Below are 21,324 nucleotides of genomic sequence, written 5' to 3' on the forward strand. Positions count from 1 at the left end.
TCCACAATCCCATCTTTAGTAATGGACTCTTAAAATATTACCAATTACCGAATCAGGCTAACCGGCCTATAATTTCCCGTCTTCTGCCTCCCTCCCTTCTTAAACAGCGGTGTTACATTAGCCACTTTCCAGTCCACTGGGACCCTTCCTGCCTCCAGTGATTCCTGAAAGATCACGACCAATGCCTCCACAATCTCTTGAGCTATCTCTTTTAGGCCCCTGGGGTGTAGTCCATCCGGTCCAAGTGATTTATCCACCTTCAGACCTTTCAGTTTACCGAGAACCTGCTCCTTAGTGATGGCCACTGCACTCACCTCTGCCCCTGATTCTCCCGGAGTTCTGGCATTCCACTGGGGTATTCCAACGTGAAGACTGATGCAAAGTAAGTATTTAGTTCCTCTGCCATTTCTTTGTGTCCTATTATTACATTTCCTGCCACATTTCCCAGTGGTTCAATGTCTATTTTTGCCTCTCTCTTACCTTTTATATATTGAAAGGTATATATATACCTTTTATATATTGAAAAATTTCTTCCTCTCTTCTTTCATATTACTAGGTAGCTTGCTTGCATTCATGAAATGAAAATTGCTTATTGTCACAAGTAGGCTTCAAATTAAGTTACAGTGAAAAGCCCCTTGTCGCCACATTCCGGCCCCTGGTCAGGGAGGCTGGTATAGCAATTGAACCATGCTGCTGGCCTGCCTTGGTCTGCTTTCAAAGTCAGCGATTTAGCCCTGTGCTAAACAGCCCCTCTTATTTCATCTTCTCTCCCCTTATTGCTTTTTTAGTTGTCTTCTGCTTGCTTTTAAAGGATTCCAAATCCTCTGGCTTCCCACTAATCCTCGCCACTTTGTATGCTTTTGCTTTTATGCTGTCCTTGACATCCCTCGTCAACCATGGATGCCTTGTCCTCCCTTTAGCATGTTTTCAATTACTGGGGGGCATTGGTTTAAGGTGCGAGGGACAAGGTTTAGAGTAGATATACGAGGTAAGTTTTATACACAGAGGAACTTGCTGCCGGAGGAGGTGGTGGAAGCAGGGACGATAGTGATGTTTAAGGGCCATCTTGACAAATACATGAATAGGATGGGAATAGAGGGATACGGACCCAGGATGCGCAGAAGATTTTAGTTTAGGCGGGCAGCATGGTCGGCGCAGGCTTGGAGGGCCGAAGAACCTGTTCCTGTGCTGTACTTTTCTTTGTTCCTCCTTGGGATGAATTTCCATAGTGCCTCAATCAAGTCTGCCTCATTACACATCACACATTATTGTGATATTATTGATTATTGTGATATTGCCTTTTTACACGCTTTCTCTATCTCCTGATTTGTTATCTGTCCCACATCCTGACTGCTGCTCGGAGGCCTGTACATATCTCCTATCAGGGTCTTTTTACCTTTGCGATTCCTCAACTCTACACACAGAGATTCTATGCCTTCAGATCCTATATCTCTCTTTCGATTCGACACAGATCCTTGTATATTTCGATCCTAGCCCTGATCTCCTTGCAGCCACGTCACTGTTGCGTGGGTCTTCGCCCATAACCCAAAGGTGTACAGAGTAGGTAGATTGGCCACGCTAAATTGTCCCTTAATTGGAAAATAAAGAATTGGGCACTTTAATGCTTTTTTATAAATAATTTTTATTCAAGTTTTCCCAAATTATCAACAACAAAAACACAAAGAAATAAAAACTAACCCCCCGGTATACACAAGTAATAAATTAACAGAAATAATCAGCATATCGGCAAATATACACACCCAATCAAGAAAAACAAACAAACCCTTACACAAGCCCCCCAACCACCCCAAAATCCCCCACTGCCACCCGGGTCGTTGCTGTTGCTGACCATCACCTAACGCTCCACCAGGAAGTCTAGAAATGGTTGCCAGCACCGGAAGAACCCTTGCACTGACCCCCTTAAGGCAAATTTGACCGTCTCCTAATTAATAAACCCAGCCATATCGTTGACCCAGGATTCCACGCCTGGGGGCCTCGCATCCTTCCACTGAAGAAGAATCCTTCACCGGGCTACTAGGGACGCAAAGGCCAGAATAACGGCCTCTTTCGCCTCCTGCACTCCCGGCTCCTCTGCCACCCCAAATATTGCGAGCCCCCAGCCCGGCTCAACCCTTCAACCAACCATCCTTGACATCGTCTCTGCTACGCCCCTCCAAAAGTCCTCCAGCGCTGGGCACGCCCAGAATATGTGGGTGTAGTTTGCTGGGCTCCCTGAGCACCTAACACATCTGTCCTTTCTCCCAAAGAAGCGGCTCAGCCTTGCCCCGGTCATGTGCGCCCTATGCAGCACCTTGAATTCTATTAAGCTGAGCCTCGCGCAAGAGGAGGAATTCACCCTCCCCAGGGCATCCGTCCACGTCCCCTCGTTGATCTCCTCACCCAACTCCTCCTCCTACTTACCCTTCAGCTCCTCCACCGATGCCTCCTCCTCCTCCTGCATCACCTGATACGTTGCCGAGATCCTCCCCTCTCCAACCCACATCCCCGAAAGCACCCTGTCCTGGACCCTCCGTGGCGGCAACGGTGGGAACTCCACCACCTGCTGCCTAACAAACGCCCTTGCCTGCATATATCTGAAGGTGTTCCCCGGGGGGAGGCTGAACTTCCCCGCCAGCTCACCCAGGCTCGTGAACTTCCCATCCGCAAATAGGTCCCACATTCTTCTAATACCTGCCATGCCAATTCAGGAACCCTCTGTCCATTCTCCCCGGGACAAACCAATGGTTCCCCCGTATTGGGGACCACACCGAGGCCCCCACCTCCCCCCGTGCCGTCTCCATTGCCCCCAGATTTTGAGGGTAGCCGCCACCACCGGGCTCGTGGTATACCTCGTTGGAGGAAGCGGCAACGGCGCCATCACCAGCACCTCCAGGCACGTGCCCACACAGGACGCCATCTCCAACCTCTTCCATGCTGCCCCTTCCCCGTCTATCACCCACTTAATCACCATCGCCGTGTTGGCGGCCCAATAATACCCACAGAGGTTAGGCAACGCCAACCCCCCCCGTATCCCTGCTCCGCTCCAGGAACACCCTTCTCACCCTCGGGGTCTTCTGTGCCCACACAAACTCCATACGCTCATTATAACATTCAAGAGCCTCCGTACATTAGTATTTAACTGCCTCCCTTTTACGAACCCCGTCTGATCCTCGTGTATGACCTGCAGCACACGGTCCTCTATCCTCATGGCCAAAATCTTTGCCAGCAACTGCATCTACATTTAGAAGTGAGATCGGCCTATATGATCCACACTGCAGGGGATCCTTGTCCATCTTCAGGATCAAGGAAATCAGGGCCCTAGACATCGTCGGGGGCAGAGCCCCCCCTTCCCTTGCCTCGTTGAAGGTCCTTACCAACAGCGGGCCCAGCAGGTCCGAATACTTCTTGTAAAATTCAACCGGGAACCCATCCGGACCCGGTGCCTTCCCCGCCTGCATGTTCCCTATCCCTTTGACCAAATCCTCCAAATCCAGCAGTTTTCATGGTCACTTTTTCCCAGTGCCGGCCCCACAAATTACCAGATTCATTCAGCTCAATTTCACAACCTGCTTTTGTGGGTTCTCTCTCACTCCCTATTTTCTGTTCTCGATCAGTTTCACAGGGAGTTCGAAGGGGAGGCTTCAAAGGTCGGGAATCTCAAACCAAAACATCACATCCTCAATTTACCATATCCTGAATATCAGCGGATTTTGAACATGGAAGGAACAAGCATCATTGACAGTGGGGAGAAACCATACATGATTTGTGTGTGTGGACGAGGATTCAGTCAATCATCAGGCCTCACAAGCCACAAATGCAGTCACTCTGAGGAGAAACCATGGAAGTGTCCTGACTGTGGGAAAGGATTCCCTTCCCCATCCCAGCTGGAAACTCATCGACGCAGTCATACTGGGGAGAGACCATTCACCTGCTCAGAGTGTGGGAAAGGATTTACTATTTCAGACCACCTGCTGAGTCACCAGCGAGTTCATACTGATGAAAGACTGTTTCAATGTCCAGATTGCAGGAATTGCGATAAACGTTCTGGGAATCTGATGTTCCATCAACATGTTCACACTGATGAGAGACCGTTCCAATGTGCAGACTGTGGGAAGTGCTGGAAAAGTTCTGGGGAACTGATGAGCCACCAACGTGTTCACACTGACGAGAAACCGTTCAGGTGCTCTCACTGCGGGACTGGGTTCAGACAATTATCTCACCTCACTGTACATCAGCGAATTCACACTGGGGAGAGGCCATTCATCTGCGCCCAATGTGGGAAGGGATTCACTCAGTCATCGGCCCTGCTAAGACACCAGCGAGTTCACACTGGGGACAGACCATTCACCTGCTCCGTGTGTGGGAAGGAATTCGCTCGGTCATACTCCCTGCTGAGACACCAACGAGGCCACAAGTAACCATAATGATTGGATTTTGCTGTTACTCACATTCAGGACTGAACCATGTTCATTTGGGTCTCTTACTGCTGATAAACTCCAGCCCATTTACAGGGGCTAATATTCTGGCTAAAAGTCAAATAAATTAGATGTGTGTTAAATACGCAGAGTGTTGAAACATTTTTATATCTCTGACACAAGTTATTTCCTTTTGAAGTTCTCTCGCTTCCCTGTGTCTCTTCCAACCTCACCTCCAACAAGGTGTGAGGACCTTCATAGAGTTTTCATAGAATTTACAGTGCAGAAGGAGGCCATTCAACCCATCGAGTCTGCACCGGCTCTTGGAAAGAGCACCCTACCCAAAGTCAACACCTCCACCCTATCCCCATAACCCAGTAACCCCACCCAACACTAAGGGCAATTTTGGACACTAAGGGCAATTTATCTTGTGGAGCTTCTTTGTGACTGAGAGTGAGTCAATCCGATCAGCTGCCTCTGCCTCCCATTAGATCAGATTTGAGAGAAAATTCTATAGAAAAGCTGCAACACCAATACACTGCTCCCAGTAGTTGATGGTATAGTGGTTCAATAAATCAAATTAGTGGATCAAAAATGTGTGTGATATAGAGTAAAAACAGAAAATGCTGGATGAACATAACATGTCTGGCAGCATCATAGAATCCCTTCAGTGCAGAAGGAGCCCATTCGGCCCATCGAGTTTGCACCAACCCTACAAATGAGCACCCCCACCCCACCCCTCAACGGTGGCGCTCTGCCTCTTTCCGTAACCTCACTTCACCTTTGATCACCAAGGGGCAATTTAGCATAACAAATCCACCAGACCTGCACATCTTTGGATGGTGGGAGAAAACTGGAGCACAGGGAGGGAACCCACACAGACACGGGGAGAATGTGCAAACTCCACACAGTCACCCAAGGCTGGAATTGAACTGAGTTTGCTGGCCCTGTGATGCTGCAGTGCTAACCACTGTGCCACCATGCCACATCTGTGGCATCAGAAACAGAGTTCGTTGTCCCTTGTTGTAACAGTTCTGTAGAAGGGTCAATGGAATCTTAAGAAGTCCATTGAAGTGAAAAGAAAGTGTTTTCCTCAGAGGTTTGACACAGGAAGAAGGTTCAGTCTTTGTGAAGCTCAATCTTCATTCACACAAAGTCCACAATCAGATTGGCTGGAGGAACTGAATCCATCCAGTCCTCCAATTCCTCCCATTGGTTAACACCTCTCAGGCAGGAAATGAGGTTGTGGAACCCGTGCCCAAGTGGCCAATGGGAAGAACTCAAAATGATACAGAGTGATACAATGATACAAATGATACCTGAGGAAGGAGCAGTGCTCCGAAAGCTCATGTTTGAAACAAACCTGTTGGACTTTAACCTGGTGTTGTAAGACTTCTTACTGTGCTCACCCCAGTCCAACGCCGGCATCTCCACATCATCAGCCAATGAGGGAGATCCGGGATCAGCCCTACCCCTCATTAGCTCCGATTGCTTGGAAGACCAGCCGTTCCTGCTCGGTCCTCCAGTCACACCCCCTCTTCCTATTGGTATGGACCTGCCGTCAATCACTCCCAGGGCATTGTGATGTGGGGCATGTGCAGTGCGGCTCATGTCCCGTGACAGACGCTTGTTTGTCTCATCTTCAGGCGGGAAGGAGGCGGATAAGCGGAGGCAGCGTTAGGGACAGTGGGTGGGAGGGGAGGCTTCACAAACACCCAGTGGGGGCCTCAAAGCTAAAACAAGAAATTACCGATCCCGAGTTTGCTCCGAGTGGGAAGGATTTCCTGCAGAACCTTTCCCCAGTTCACCACCACCATCCTCACAGGGGGCTGTGTGCAGCAGGGCGCATGCGCGGTGATCCCTGTACACTCAGCAGGACTGACAGTGATGGATTCTGGAAACTCCTTTTACAGGGGGTTACAAGGGGAGGATTTAAACACAGCAAAGTGAAATCAAACAACACATTCAAACCAGAGAGAGTCACTTGATTCATTTAAACCTGGATATTATTGGTCTTTGAAAGTAAGCATGGAGTTCCAGGTCAGTACCACTCTCCATGGGGGTTCCCTATACCAGCAAACCACAGACACAGGCTAGTGTTCTGGGGCAAGGGTTCAAATCCCATCATGGCAATTGGTGGAGTGTAAATTCAATTCAGAATCAGGAATTTAAATTTCATCTCAGTATTATTGATTGTATAATCATTGTGGTGAGTTTGTGGGAAGGGGAGAGTGTGTGGGACTGGGATTTGCAGCTTTGGGAAACGAGAGCAATACTTAAATCCTGGGAACTAGAGTTATCTGTTCTACGTTTCAGTCCTAGGCTATCCTGGGCAAATTGGTTTTATAGGGTCACAAGGAGTGGATTGACAGACAGGAAACTCAAATCAAACATCACGTCAGATCTGACAGTCACTCAATTCATCAGGACCTGAATATCGTTTGAATGTGGCCGGAGAAATGTTTGTCTGTTCTGTCTGTGGGAAAGATTTCAAACATCAGTGTGACAGGAACAGCACAGGGACACACACACCCGAGTGAGAGTGTTCCAGTGTAGGGACTGTGGCAAAGAATTTAATTACACATTGTGTTGAAATTCATTGACGTACTCACACTCTCCTGCATCATGTGTGGGACAGGATTTTCTTGATTATCAAACCTGCAGCGACACCAGCGTGTTCACACTCATGTTCTAAATGCGGGAAGAGCTTTAAAGCAGTAATGATCTGCAGAAACAACAACACACTCACACTGGAGTGAAGCCATTCACCTGCTCCGAGTGTAGGAAGGGATCCACTCAGTCATCTCATCTTCGAGACACCAGGTAAATTACGAGTGACTGCAGCCGTTTTACTGGGGCTCAGAAGAGGATTTTCAGACAGAAAATTAACAGAATAACTCAGTTCATCTGGACTTGAATTTGAATGTGGAAGGAGAGATGTTTGTCCGTTCTGTCTCTGGGAAGAGATTTCAAACATAGGTGTGCCTGAAAAAGCACCGAGACACACACAATCGACTGAGAGTGCTCCAGTGAACTGACCATGGAAAGAGCTTTTACCAGTTACACATCCTGAAAATAAATCACACCATTCACAGCAAAGAGAATATGAAAAGAAAATCGCTTATTGTCACGAGTAGGCTTCAATGAAGTTACTGTGAAAAGCCCCTAGTCGCCACATTCCGGCGCCTGTCCGGGGAGGCTGGTACGGGAATCGAACCGTGCTGCTGGCCTGCTTGAAAAGCCAGCGATTTTAGCCTGGTGAGCTAAACCAGCCCCTATGTACACGTGTTCGGTGTATGGACGAGGTTTGAACGGTTTGTCCAATCTGGAGAGGCACAAGGACACCGGCACCATGGGCAAACCGGAGAAATGTGGGGATATAGAACATTGAACTGTACAGACCCTTCGACCCACGCTATTGTGCCGAACTAGTCTGAAACTAAGACCAAAACAACCTACAACCAACAATCATTCTAGTGCACTCCATGTGCCTATCCAATAACCGCTTGAAAGTCCTAAAGTGTCTGACTCCACTACCATAGCTGGGAGTGCGTTCCACGCACCAACCACTCTCTGAGCAAAGAACCTACCTCTGACATGTACCTTTAAGAAATGGGTGTTTATCACATAGCTGCAGTGATATCAGAGTGTGGGTGGAGCTGGGCTGTCTGTCTTCACTGCAGCTATTTGATAAACACCCAGTTCTTAAAGGTACTCTCACATGACAATTCTGAATTCTCCCTCTGTGTTCCTGAACCGGCTCCGGAATTTGCTGATTGGGGCTTTTCACAGTAACTTCATTGCAGTGTTAATGTAAGACTACTTGTGACAATAAAGATTAGGATTATACAAAAATGTTCCAGCAAAATTTCCATCCCACCCACGATGATTTGCACGGCCGGAAATATGACCCCCAACAAATGGGTTGAAGCCAAATCTTTAAAAGTCAAAGTCTTTATTTCAAATCATTGCCGTGCTGTCAGGGGAAAAGGTTAACTTCTCTGCTTGTTTACAAAAGGGAAGAGGAAACATTCACAAAGCTTCCCACAGCTTGTGATCACCGAAACATAATTTCAAGGCTGAAGTTTATCTTCAGAGATTGAAACATTTTGGTGCCTTTTCCAATTGTCCCAGTAAATTGTGATTCACACTGAAAGGTTTACTTTCACTCAGTAATTAGAACATTTCACTTTCTCAGCACTGACACTTTAGATCAAATCCCAATTGTTCTCTCCTTTGTAGCTGGTGTGCTGGAGAAGATCATGTTCACTGTAGATCTGTCAGCACAGAAACCGCACTGTGATTCTGGATACACTCAGTCTGCAAGTAGATGAATCTTTTAAATATCACCCAAGTGAAGGTCTTCCCCTGACTCTAAGGAATGAGATGTCCCTGTAATTGATGCTGTCTCCTCTGTCACTGCTGTTTTTATTGCATCACACATGTTCCATGGACCAGTCTCACAGCCCAAAAGGGGAGGGCAGGAAGGTGTGACAGTCGATGGGACTTTCTGTGTGTGAGCAGTTCAGCTGGAATTCCATCCTTGCCGGGCACCTTTCTGCTTGCTCAGCAATCAATGGCCTTTTCCAGCTCAAATGATGAGAGTTCCTTGTCCAACTCAACCATGACAGGAAGCTGCAGGAGAGTCAAACACAGACTGGGAGATGCCCGTCTCACAGGGGTACAGCTCACTGTTGTGTTCAACCCAGCTCCTCCTCACTCTCTCACCATGACTGACACTGAGCATGCTCAGAGCACACACCCACACTGCACCTGTGCACTGGCCTCATACACTCACTGATAGGGAACTTTCTGCAGCGCGGGGGATTCTAGGTAACACAGCTGCCATAGAGCAATTAGTAAACAGGAAGATTCTATTTCCTAGTTAGCAAAACAGAAGATCCACAGTTAGGCAAGATGCTGGACATGAAGCACAATGAGAGGTTTGGATACTTTATTTAATACAGAAGCACATTATTCTGATATCACTGAGACATGAGCAGCAAGCAGGCTGATCTACAGTATGTACAGTATTTACAACACCTGGGACACGGTAACTCATATCATCAAACCAGTGATAGGTTTGTTTACTGTTCATAATTGTGACTGGGTCACACTCACGATTCATGCAAAATGCAACTCCCCAGGTTTTTGACCCACTCCCTCCAGACCTGTTTTCACGCCAAGGGTCTTGATATCTGCCTTAGTTTTTATCCAGCCATGTATGTTCAGCTCACACTGCCCAACAACCAGCTTCTCCTGCACTGGGGCACAGGGTTTCCATCACCAAAAATCTGTCCTGGTCCACGCACATCAATGCTACCACCAAGAAAGCACAACAGCGCCTATACTTCTTCAGGAAACTAAGGAAATTTGGCATGTCCATACTGACTTTTACCAAATTTTACAGATGCTCCATAGAAAGCATCCTATCTGGCTGCATCACAGCCTGGTATGGCAACTGCTCGGCCCAAGACCACAAGAAACTTCAGAGAGCAGTGAACACAGCCCAGTCCATCACACAGACCTGCCTCCCATCCATTGACTATCCACACCTCCCGCTGCCTTGGGAAAGCGGGCAGCATAATTAAAGACCCCTCCCACCCAGCTTACTCACTCTTCCAACTTCTTCCATCGGGCAGGAGATACAAAAGTCTGAGAACATGCACGAACAGATTCAAAACAGCTTCTTCCCTGCTATTACCAGAGTCCTAAACAACCCTCTTATGGACTGACCTGATTAATACTACACTCCTGTATGCTCCACCCAATGCCTTTGTCTATATATTTACATTGTGTACCTTGTGTTGCCCTATTATGTATTTTCTTTTTAGTTTACTTTCTTTTCATGTACAAAATGGTTTGAGCTGCTCGCAGAATAATCATTTTCACTGTACCTCGGTGCACGTGACAATAAACAAATCCAATCCATATCGAGGGAGCAATCTGCCTCTATTGCATTGGTGCACTGCATTTCCCTCATAACACAGTGGCATAGAAAGGTGACAGCACAAAACAAAGGCACTCAACAAATTGTATCTGTGCCAACTTTCTGCAACAGTCACAATCCCCTGTCATTGGCCCCGAACTCTGCAGATATTTTTCTGCTCAAAGGATACGAACAGATGAGCAAGGAGCTGGAGTTGGCTATTCAGCCCAGTCTGCTCCACCATTTAATAAGGTCATGGCTGATCTGATAGTAACAGATAGTTGTCCAATTCGCTTTTCAAGGCATCAATTGAATCTGCCTCCACCACATTTTCGAGCAGTGCATTCATGATCCCACATGCAGCACAGAATGTTTTTCTTCACATCATAAGACATAGTAGCAGAATTAGGCCACTCGGCCCATTGAATCTGCTACGCCATTCAATCATGGCTGATATTTTTCTCATCTCCATTCTCCTCCCCATAAACCCTGATTCCCTGATTAATCAAGAACCTATCTATCTCTATCTTAAAGACACTCAGTGATTTGGCCTCCACGGCATTCTGTGGCAAAGACTTCCACAGATTCACCACCCTCCGGCTGAAGAAATTCCTCCTCATGTGTTTTAATTCCTCTTCATCACCTGAGGAAGGAACTGTGCCCCGAAAGTTAGTGAGTCGAAACAAACCTGTTGGACTTTAACCTGGTGTTGTAAGACTTCTTACTCTGTTTTATAAAGGATTGCAACTGTAGTCTGAGATTGTGTCCTCTGCTTCTAGTTTTACCTACAAGTGGAAACATCTTCTCCATGTCTACTCTACCCAGGCCTCGCGGTATTCTGTAAGTTTTAATAAGATTCCCCCATATCCGTCTAAACTCCAACGAGTAAAGACCCAGAGTCCTCAACTGTTCCTCATACGACAAACTCTTCATTCCAGGGATCATTCTTGCAAACCTCCTCTGGACCCTTTCCAAGGCCAACACATCCTTCCTTAGATACGGGGCCCAAAACTGCTCATAATACTCCAAACGGGGTCTGATCAGGGCCTTATGTAGCCTCAGAAGTACATCCCTGGTCTTGTATTCTAGCCCTCTTGACATGAATACATTGCATTTGCCTTCCTAACTGCCGACTGAACCTGCACATTAACCTTTTGTTTTTACATTTTTTTAAATTTAGAGTACCCAATTCATTTTTTCCAATTAAGGGGAAATTAATTCGGACAACCCACCTACCCTGCACATCTTTGGGTTGTGGGGGTGAAACCCACGCAAACACGGGGAGAATGTGCAAACTCCACATGGACAGTGACCCAGAGCCAGGATCGAACCTGGGACCTCAGCGCCGTGAGGCTGCAGTGCACCTGCACTTTAACCTGAAGAGAATCTTGAACAAGGTCTCCCAAGTCCCTTTGTGCTTGTGATTTGCTCAGCATTTTCCCATTTAGAGAATAGTCTATGCCTCCATTTCTCCTTCCAAAGTGCATAACCTCACACTTTTCCACATTGTATTCCATCTGCCACTTCTTTGCCCACTCTCCTAACCTTGCTCAGCATTGCTTCTTTTTCTAATCACTTTAAATGAATGCCCTCTGTTTATAATCTTGCCCTAAATATGACTTGCTGGATCAAACATCTATTGTAGATTCTTAGTTTTAATGTGGTCAAGTGTCTTTCCATTTGAGAACTGTTCAATCAAGTTATTAGAATTATTTGCAGCTAGCGCAGCACGTGGAGCAATGGCTAGCACAGGGACTACAGCGCTGAGGACCCGGGTTTGAATCCCGGCCCTGGGTCACTGTCCGTGTGGAGTTTGAACATTCTCCACGTGTCTGCATAGGTTTCACCCCCACAACCCAAAGATGTGCAGGTTAGGTGGATTGGCCAGGCTAAATTGCCCCTTAATTGGAAAAAGAAAATAATAATAATTGGGTACTCTGAATTTTTTTTTTTTTTAAAAGGATTATTTGTAGGTTCCCCACCAATCAGTTTTTTCCATTATCCTGAAGTGACCTTATTTTTAATCGGGAGTTAATTGAAGTGAGTTCATAACCTCTCATTATCTAAATTTCCATTTACCACTTTTCTGTCCATCTGATCAGTCCATGGCTTTCTCCCTCATTGTCTAAAACACATCAGCAACTTTTGTATAATCCTGGTGTGTACATTTCAGTCTAAATCATTGATATATACCGGAAAACTGTGGAGCCACACTGGAAACAGACGTCCAGGCATCATTCAGTCCTGGATGTGACTAACAGCAGCAACAACAGCTGAATCCAAACCCTGCTGTTGCCTGTGAACTTGCTGATATCTGTTCAGGTTGTTTGACTGAGTGAATCTCCTCCCACACACGGAGCAGTTAAACAGTCTCTCCGCAGGACCACTCCCACATGTGGGCGACACAGCAGCAGTGGTTAACACTGTTGCTTCACAGCACCAGGGTCCCAGGTTTGATTCCCGGCTTGGGTCACTGTCTGTGCAGAGACTGCTCATTGTCCCAGCGTCTGTGTGGGTTTCCTCCGGGTGCTCCGGTTTCCCCCCCACAGTCCAGGTCAGGTGGATTGGCCATGCTAAATTGCAATTCGTGTCCAAAAAGGTGAGGTCGGGTTATGGGTTAGGTTGGAGGTATGGGCTGAAGTAAGGTGCTGTTTGCAAGGGCCGGTGAACTCGATGGGCCGAATGCCCTCCTTCTGCACTGTAAATTCTATGATTCTGTTCAAGTGTGAACTCGCTGGTGTTTCAGCAGGTTCGATTTACTTTTAAATCTCTTTTCACAATCAGAACATTTAAAAGGTTTCTGATCAGTGTGAACAAGCTGGTGTGAAGTCAGGTAGGATGACCGAGTGAATTTCTTCTCACACACGGGGCAAGTGTACGGTCTCTCCCCAGTGTGAACTCGCTGGTGTATCAGAAGGTAGGATGAACATGTGAATCTCTTCTCACACATGGAGCAGGTGAATGGCCTCTCCCCAGGGTGAGTGCGTTCGTGTATCAGTACAGACTCGATAGGCCGAATGGCCTCCTTTTACACTGAGGAGTTTCTATGTGTCCACATTGGATGCAATGATGTGTTCACTCACACACTGCAGCCTGATTCTTATTATGGGAACAGACACTGTTTGTTACTCTCAAAGTGAGTGAATCCTTTGCTGTTTCTCCTCTGGGTCCCATCTCCACTATTATTGTCCAATTGTCCCACTGAGACTCTCACTGTTAGTATTGGACAATCAGCCAGTCAGCCTGAGCCTGTGGCCACTCTCAGGATCTGGACCCGTCACAATTAGGGGCAGCACGGTAGCATGGTGGTTAGCATAAATGCTTCACAGCTCCAGGGTCCCAGGTTCGATTCCCGGCTAGGTCACTGTCTGTGCAGAGTCTGCACGTCCTCCCCGTGTGTGCGTGGGTTTCCTCCGGGTGCTCCGGTTTCCTCCCACAGTCCAAAGATGTGCGGGTTAGGTGGATTGGCCATGCTAAATTGCCCGTAGTGTCCTAATAAAAGTAAGGTTAAGGGGGATGTTGTTGGGTTACGGGTATAGGGTGGATACGTGGGTTTGAGTAGAGTGATCATTGCTCGGCACAACATTGAGGGCCAAAGGGCCTGTTCTGTGCTGTACTGTTCTATCTATGTTCTAAACAGCTTTTACTTTTAAAGCTCTTCTCAGAGACGGCACAGTTAAACAGTCTCTGATCAGTGTGAACACGTTGGTGTCTCAGGAGGAGTGATGACCGAGTGAATCCCTTCCCACATACGGAGCAGGTGAACGGCCTCTCCCCAGTGTGAGTGCGTTGATGTGTCAGTAAAACCTCTCTGCGTTTAAAGCTCTTCTCACAGTCAGCACATTTAAACGGTCTCTGGTCAGAGTGGACCTGACGGTGAGCCCGGAGATTTGATGAAGCATTAAATCCCTTCCCACATTCCAGACAGGTGAATGGCCTCTCCCCAGTGTGAGTGCGTTGATGTGACAGTAAATCCATTCTGCGTTTATAGCTCTTTTCACAGTCAGCACATTTAAAAGGTCTCTGATCAGTATGAACAAGTTGGTGTTCCAGGAGGTGGGATGACCGAATGAATTCCTTCCCACACACGGAGCAGGTGAATGGCCTCTCCCCAGTGTGAGTGCGTTGATGTGTCAGTAAATCAGTTCTGCTTTTAAAGCTCTTCTCACAGTCAGCACATTTAAACGGTCTCTCATCATTATGAACAAGTTGATGTTTCAGGAGGTGGGATGATTGAGTGAATCCCTTCCCACACTTGGAGCAGGTGAACGGCCTTTCCCCAGTATGAGTTCGTTGATGTGTCAGTAAATTAATTCTGCTTTTAAAGCTCTTCTCACAGTCAGCACATTTAAACGGTCTCTGATCAGTATGAACAAGTTGGTGTTTCAGGAGGATTGATAGCTGAGTGAATCCCTTCCCACACACGGAGCAGGTGAATGGCCTCTCCCCAGTGTGAATACGTCGATGAGTTTCCAATTCAGATGGGTAATTGAATCCCATCCCACAGTCCCCACATTTCCACGGTTTCTCCATGGTTATCGACGGGTCATCGGGTGTAGGTGGGATGCAGATTTGAGGTCACTATCAGATCAGCCGTGATGTTATTAAATGGTGGAACAGGCTCACGGGGCTGAATGTCCTATTGCTGCTTCTTGATTCCTGTGGTCCGAATGTCCTTATGTCTCTCCAACTTGGATCATCAGTTGAAGCCTGAGTACGGTGTCTCCCTGATGTAAATGCTGCAATTTAATTTCATGCTGTTTGATTGGTTAAAGCTCAGCTCCAGCTAACTGGAAAATTACTTAGATGTCTGTGTCTCAGTGCTTTTCCAATCACAGTGATTTTTGAATTTTTTTCCCAAAGACAGACAAACATTTCTCTTTCCACGTTGAAAGGCCGGTCCTGATGAATCAAGTGACTCTGTCAGATCTCGACATGATGTTTGCATCTGCAAATATTCTGTAAAATGAAATTACATTGAAATATTGTGAATATATAAGATACAACCAGCCCTTTCTGTCACAGATTCTGCTGCTGTCAATACTCGGCACACATCTCCGACTGTCACACCGATCAAATCTTAGCCTTTCAGCTGATGTTCGATTCCATTTTCTCTCATGTGCTTGTCCTGTTTACTTTTGAAAACATCTCACCATTTTCCTCAACTCCTTTCCATGGTCATGAGTTGCACATCCTGAACCTGTGATAAACAAATTTATCCGTATTGTTCCCTTGGATTTATTCATAACTATCTTGTATTTATGACTTGTTGTTTATTGATGGTCACTCTCTCACATCGCCCTTCTCCAAACTACTGATAATTTAAAAGATTTATAGCAGGTCACTGCTTAATTTATTGTTGTCGATATAAAAAGCGCCCCACTTCATTCAATCTTTCCTGATCGCTGTAATCTCTCACGTTACAAAAGGCATCACTGTCAATGCAGGATAGAATTCGCAAAGAGACAAACCTTTCTGTTGGGTTCAGTGTTTGTGTGGAAATTCTACAATTCTAACCCCCTGTAAAAGGAGTTTACAAAAGGCATCACTGTCAGCCCAGGATAGAAATTCTGAACAGGCAATTCTAGTTTCTCTGGAACATTTTTTCCTCTCTTGTTCCCCCAAAGCTGTAAATCCCCGTCCCACACACTCTCCCTCCTCCCTGGGCTGAATTCCAAACCCAACTCACCATCTGCACCATTTCTTTCCTCCACTCCCAGTTTTCTCCCTCCCTCTCCTCTGCCTGGGTTCAGTTCTCCAGCTCCTGTCTGCAGACTGACAATAAAATCAATGGGTCTTATTGGGAGTTTGGGGCCTCCAGCGGGTGTTTGTGAATCCTCCCCGCCCACCTGCCAGGGTTTCCTTCCTTGCCAGAGATCAGTATCCTCACTGATTTGAGTGTCTCCGTCCCCCACCCTCTGATGTGAACCACCCTCCAGTGTGTGAAGCAGGATGGTGCCCGTTAACCTGGGCCTGTTCCCGGGAGGGAGGGAGAAGCTCCGCAGCTGCAAACCAGGGAGCTGACAATGATGGTGAAGGGTTTGCTCCAGCTCACAATGCCCGGGCACTGATTGACGGCGGATTCAGACCAATAGGAAGCGGGGGCAGGGCTGCAAGACCGAACAAGAGCGACTGGTCCTCCAGCCAATCAGAGTGAATGTGAGGCGGAGCAAAGCCGGGGCTCTCGCTCCCTCCGCAGCGCCCGGCGACCCGGGCCCGTCTCGGGGAAAAGCCCGAGCAGCTTTCGTCGGTTCAGCTGCCGTATCCGAGCTTCGTATTCGGGGCTTGGGCTGCACGGAGTGTTTATGAAGCTGCCCGACCCATTCGCCGGCTCCATCCCTCCATCATGACTCACCCAATCGAATTTGACTGCCTAAATCCTGAGTTGTCATCGGTACTACGCAATCTGAAACATCACACCATTCAGACCCTACTCATGCTTCTGTAGAGACAAGGACACCATGATAGCACAGCAGGTAGCAATGTCGATTCATAGCGCCAGGAACCTGGGTTCAATTCGTGGCTGGGTCACTGTCTGTGCGGAGACTGCACATTCTCCCCATGTCTGTGGGTTTCCTCCGGGTGTTCCTGTTTCCTCCCACAAGTCCCAAAAAATGTGCTGTTAGGTGATTTGGACATTCTGAATTCTCCCTCTGAGTACCCAAGTAGGCGCCGGAGTGTGGCGACTAGGGGCTTTTCGCAGTAACTTCATTTGAAGCCTATTTGAGACAATAAGCGATTTTCATTTCATTTTTCATGTGGGGACTGTGGGACGGGATTCAAGTCCCCATGTGAGCTGGAGACTCATCACCGCAGTCACACCGGCTACAGACCATTCACCTGTTCCGAGTGTGGGAAGGGACTCACTCAGTTATCCGAGTGAGGATTTACCAGAATGTGGGAGCCGAGCTGGTGAGGAAGCGAGTGGCCTTTAATAAGGTTCAGGCTGCTCTATATAAGAAAGGAGTTTGATTCGGGATGGTTTACCCGGCAAAGCTGCAGGTTACAAATGAGTCCAAAGATTTCCATTTCGAGACACTGGAGGAGGAGAATGCCTTTATTGTAAAGCATGGACTGGGGTCCAGTTATCTGTATTGGACAAGATCCACATTCCTGTGGGGTGGGATGGGTGTTGTGATATCCTCGATATAGTTTTTGACATTTTCTGATAGAATCTGTTTTTCTGTGTGGGGATGAAGAGAGATTTTCTTTACAAAGCACAACGCAGATCTATGGGGGGGAGGTGACGGCCCCCGTTGGAAATTGAGTCTAGTGAGGGACTGCATTCTGAAATATGTTTTATCCTCGAAGTGGGCAATATCGTTGTTTTTATTATTTTCTTCTTGTCATAGAACATAGAACAGTACAGCACTGAACAGGCCCTTCGGCCCTCAATGTTGTGCCGAGCCATGATCACCCTACTCAAACCCACGTATCCACCCTATACCCGTAACCCAACAACCCCTCCCTTAACTTTACTTTTATTAGGACACTACGGGCAATTTAGCATGGCCAATCCACCTAACCCGCACATCTTTGGACTGTGGGAGGAAACCGGAGCACCCGGAGGAAACCCACGCACACAGGGGGAGGACGTGCAGACTCCACACAGACAGTGACCCAGCCGGGAATCGAACCTGGGACCCTGGAGCTGTGAAGCATTTATGCTAACCACCATGCTACCCTGCTGCCCTGCCAGCAGGGTAGCATGGTGAGAGGAGAGGAGCTGCCCTGCCAGCAGTCAGCTGGTGAATGGGAGTGAGATGAGGGGGGCGGGGGGTTTGGATTCAATTTGTGCGTGTCTGGGTGGGGAGTTGGTGAGAAATGGGGAGGGGGGGGGGTTACTTTGCTGATGGTGACTATAAAACTGTTTTTGTTTTACTCTGAAGATGTGTGCGCGTGGCGGCCATCTTGGGTGGACCCTTGGCCCGTACTTTTTGAAGATTTGCTGGATAGTCCCTCACGGTGGAAATGGCTGATTCCGTGATGGGGGCTGGTGCAGAGACCCTTGATTCAGCTGCTCACCTGGAACGCAAGGGAATTGGGTGGACCAGTGAATGTCAAGGCTTTTCGCTCACCTAAAGAATCTAAATGCTGGTGTGGTGTTCTTGCAGGAGACTCACTCGCGGGTTAGAGATCAGACCAGACTGCGGAGCGGGGAGCCAAGTGTTTCACTCGGGCTTTGACTAAGGGTTAGAGATCAGACCAGACTGCGGAGCGGGGAGCCAAGTGTTTCACTCGGGCTTTGACTAAGGGTTAGAGATCAGACCGGACTGCGGAGCGGGGAGCCAAGTGTTTCACTCGGGCTTTGACTAAGGGTTAGAGGTCAGACCGGACTGCGGAGCGGGGAGCCAAGTGTTTCACTCGGGCTTTGACTAAGGGTTAGAGATCAGACCGGACTGCGGAGCGGGGAGCCAAGTGTTTCACTCGGGCTTTGACTAAGGGTTAGAGATCAGACCGGACTGCGGAGGGGTGAGCCAAGTGTTTCACTCGGGCTTTGACGAAGGGCTCGATGTGCTGCAATTCTAATCGATAAACAGATCCCTCTTTCGGTCACTAGGATCATTGCGGACACTAATGGGAGATACGTGGTGGTCAGTGGGTCATTGGCAGGTACATTGGCGATGCTGGTGAATGGCTAAGCCCCTAACTGGGACGATGTGGCATTTGTAAAAATATCGTTGGGATCCATCCCAGACCTGGATACACATCAATCAATGCTTGGCGGAGACTTCACTTGTGTACTGGATCTGGAAATGGACTGGTCCAAGCCCATTCAACCGCTATAAATACACAATAACGGAGTGGAATCCGGACGGACCATCTGGCATGACCCAAGCACCGGAAACGACAACAGCGAACCCAGAAAAAAGATAAATCAATCTGTTCCCATCAGTAGATTGTAACAGAATTATGGGACACAGATTTCATATTGTGAGCAAGATCTACAGGGAGGATATGAGGAAGAAATTTTACAGAGTGAGTGATAATGATATGGAACTCAATGCTTACAAACAAATCTCCAGGTTTTCACTGTACCTCGGTACACGTGACAATAAACAAATCCAATCCAATCCAAGTCTTGGTAACTCGAATGGTGCTGTCAGAATTTGATGTGAGGATTCGTTGTGAATTTCCTGTCTGTGAATCCCTTTCTAACCCCCTGTGAAAGAAGTTTACAAAGGCATCACGGTCAGTCCAGAAATAAAATTCGGGAAAGATAAATATTTCTCCCGATTTGTATTTGCTGTGTATAAATCATCCCCTACTAATCCCCTGTAAAAGGAGTTTCCAAAATGAATCACAATCAGTCCAAGATAGAAATTTACAACATTCTTTCCTCCTGGTCCCTAGTCTATGATGACCGCTCTTGCCCCCCTGTTGCACACGGAACCTCTTGTCATTAGCAGTCCCTCGATTCGAGGATGACGTCTACTCAGGATTGTGAATTTCTACCCATGGTCTTCATGTGGCTGAAACGAGCCGCAGAGCTTTGGACACATGGGACAGGATGTCCAATGAGACAGTGAAATCCGGAGACCAGGATTGGCTTCCTTTTCTTTCCATCTCTTCCACCGCTTTGCATCATCAGTAAGACATTGGGAGTCAAAAACTAATCCAGTTTGATGGACAAATTGTCTCCATTCTGAACAATGGGGAACAGGCTCCTCCCACTCATTGAAACATCTGCCCGACAAAGATGACAAACGTGCATGCGCCCTGATGCACAGCCAATAAAGATGGCGGCAAGGGCACCTGGAAAGGAAATCTACGCAGACGCAGGAAAACTCCACAGCGACAATGACCCAAGGTCAGAATTAATCATAGAATCTACAGTGCAGAAGGAGATCATTCGGCCCATCGAGTCTGCACCGGCGTTACCTGATTTGGCCAAGTCACTGAATTGTCAATTAAGAATGGGCAACCAAGCTGGTTTGCCCATGACACTCACATCCCATAAAGAATAGAGAAAATAAAAGGGTTGTTTCCAGTGACGGTTTCCAAGGAATCAGTACTGGGCCCTTCACACTCCTGGTTACATCATTGATTTGAAAGTAAATGTAGGAACATGAGGAAGAAGTTTACTTGTGACACAAAAATGATTTAACACTTGAGGAATGAGGAAGAAAGCTGGAGGGAAAACAAGGCAAAGGATTACATGATAAATGGCAGGACAGGACCAGTTAGACCAGAGCTAGATTCCTGTGCACAGAAGATTGCACCAGAGAGAGCACAGAGTGGATTTAACAACATCAGCCAGAAATTGCCAATGTTTGCTCAGAGGAAAGTTTGGATAAACTGGGGCTGTTTTCTTTGGAACAGAAAAGACTGAAGGGAGACCAAAATGAAATTAAGAAAAGCAGCCTAGCTAGCTCAATCGGTAGAGCATGGGGCTCTTAATCCCAGGGCCGTGGGTTCAAGACCCACGTTGGGTGCTTCAGCTTCTTTAATCTGAGAACATTGAGCTGAACTGTTTACGGTAGCACAGTGGTTAGTACTGTTGCTTCACAGCACCAGGGTGCCGGGGTTCAATTCCCACTTGGGACACTGTCTGCGCAGAGTCTACATGTTCTTCCAGTGTCTGTATGGGTCTCCTCCCACAAGTCCCGAAAGACATGCTTGTTCGTTGAATTGGACATTCTGAATTCTCCCTCTGTGTAACTGAATAGGTATCGGAGTGTGGTGACCAGGGGATTTTCACAGTAACTTCATTGCAGTGTTAATGTAAGCCTACTTGTGACAATGATAAAGATTATTCTAAATATATAAAATTCTGGAGTTTCATGCTGGCACAGTGGTTGGGGACCCGGGTTTGATCCTGGCCCTTGGTCACAGTCTGTGAGGAGTTTGAACATTCTCCCATTGTCTGTGTGGGTTTCACCCCCACAACCCAAATATGTGCAGGTTAGGTGGCTTGGCAAAATTAAATTGACCCTTAATTGGAAAAAAATATAAATTTATATTTTTTAAATATTCTGA

General features: G+C 47.3%; 1 non-coding gene across 1 annotated transcript; it reads left to right on the forward strand.

The window, feature by feature from the left end:
- The first annotated feature begins 20,707 nt into the window (after positions 1 to 20,707).
- trnak-cuu lies at positions 20,708 to 20,780 on the forward strand. The gene has a single exon. It is a non-coding gene; the product is annotated as a tRNA-Lys (tRNA).
- The last annotated feature ends 544 nt before the right edge of the window (positions 20,781 to 21,324 follow it).

This window comes from Scyliorhinus canicula, unplaced genomic scaffold (genome assembly GCF_902713615.1).
Source record: "Scyliorhinus canicula unplaced genomic scaffold, sScyCan1.1, whole genome shotgun sequence".
NCBI classification, from domain to species: domain Eukaryota; kingdom Metazoa; phylum Chordata; class Chondrichthyes; order Carcharhiniformes; family Scyliorhinidae; genus Scyliorhinus; species Scyliorhinus canicula.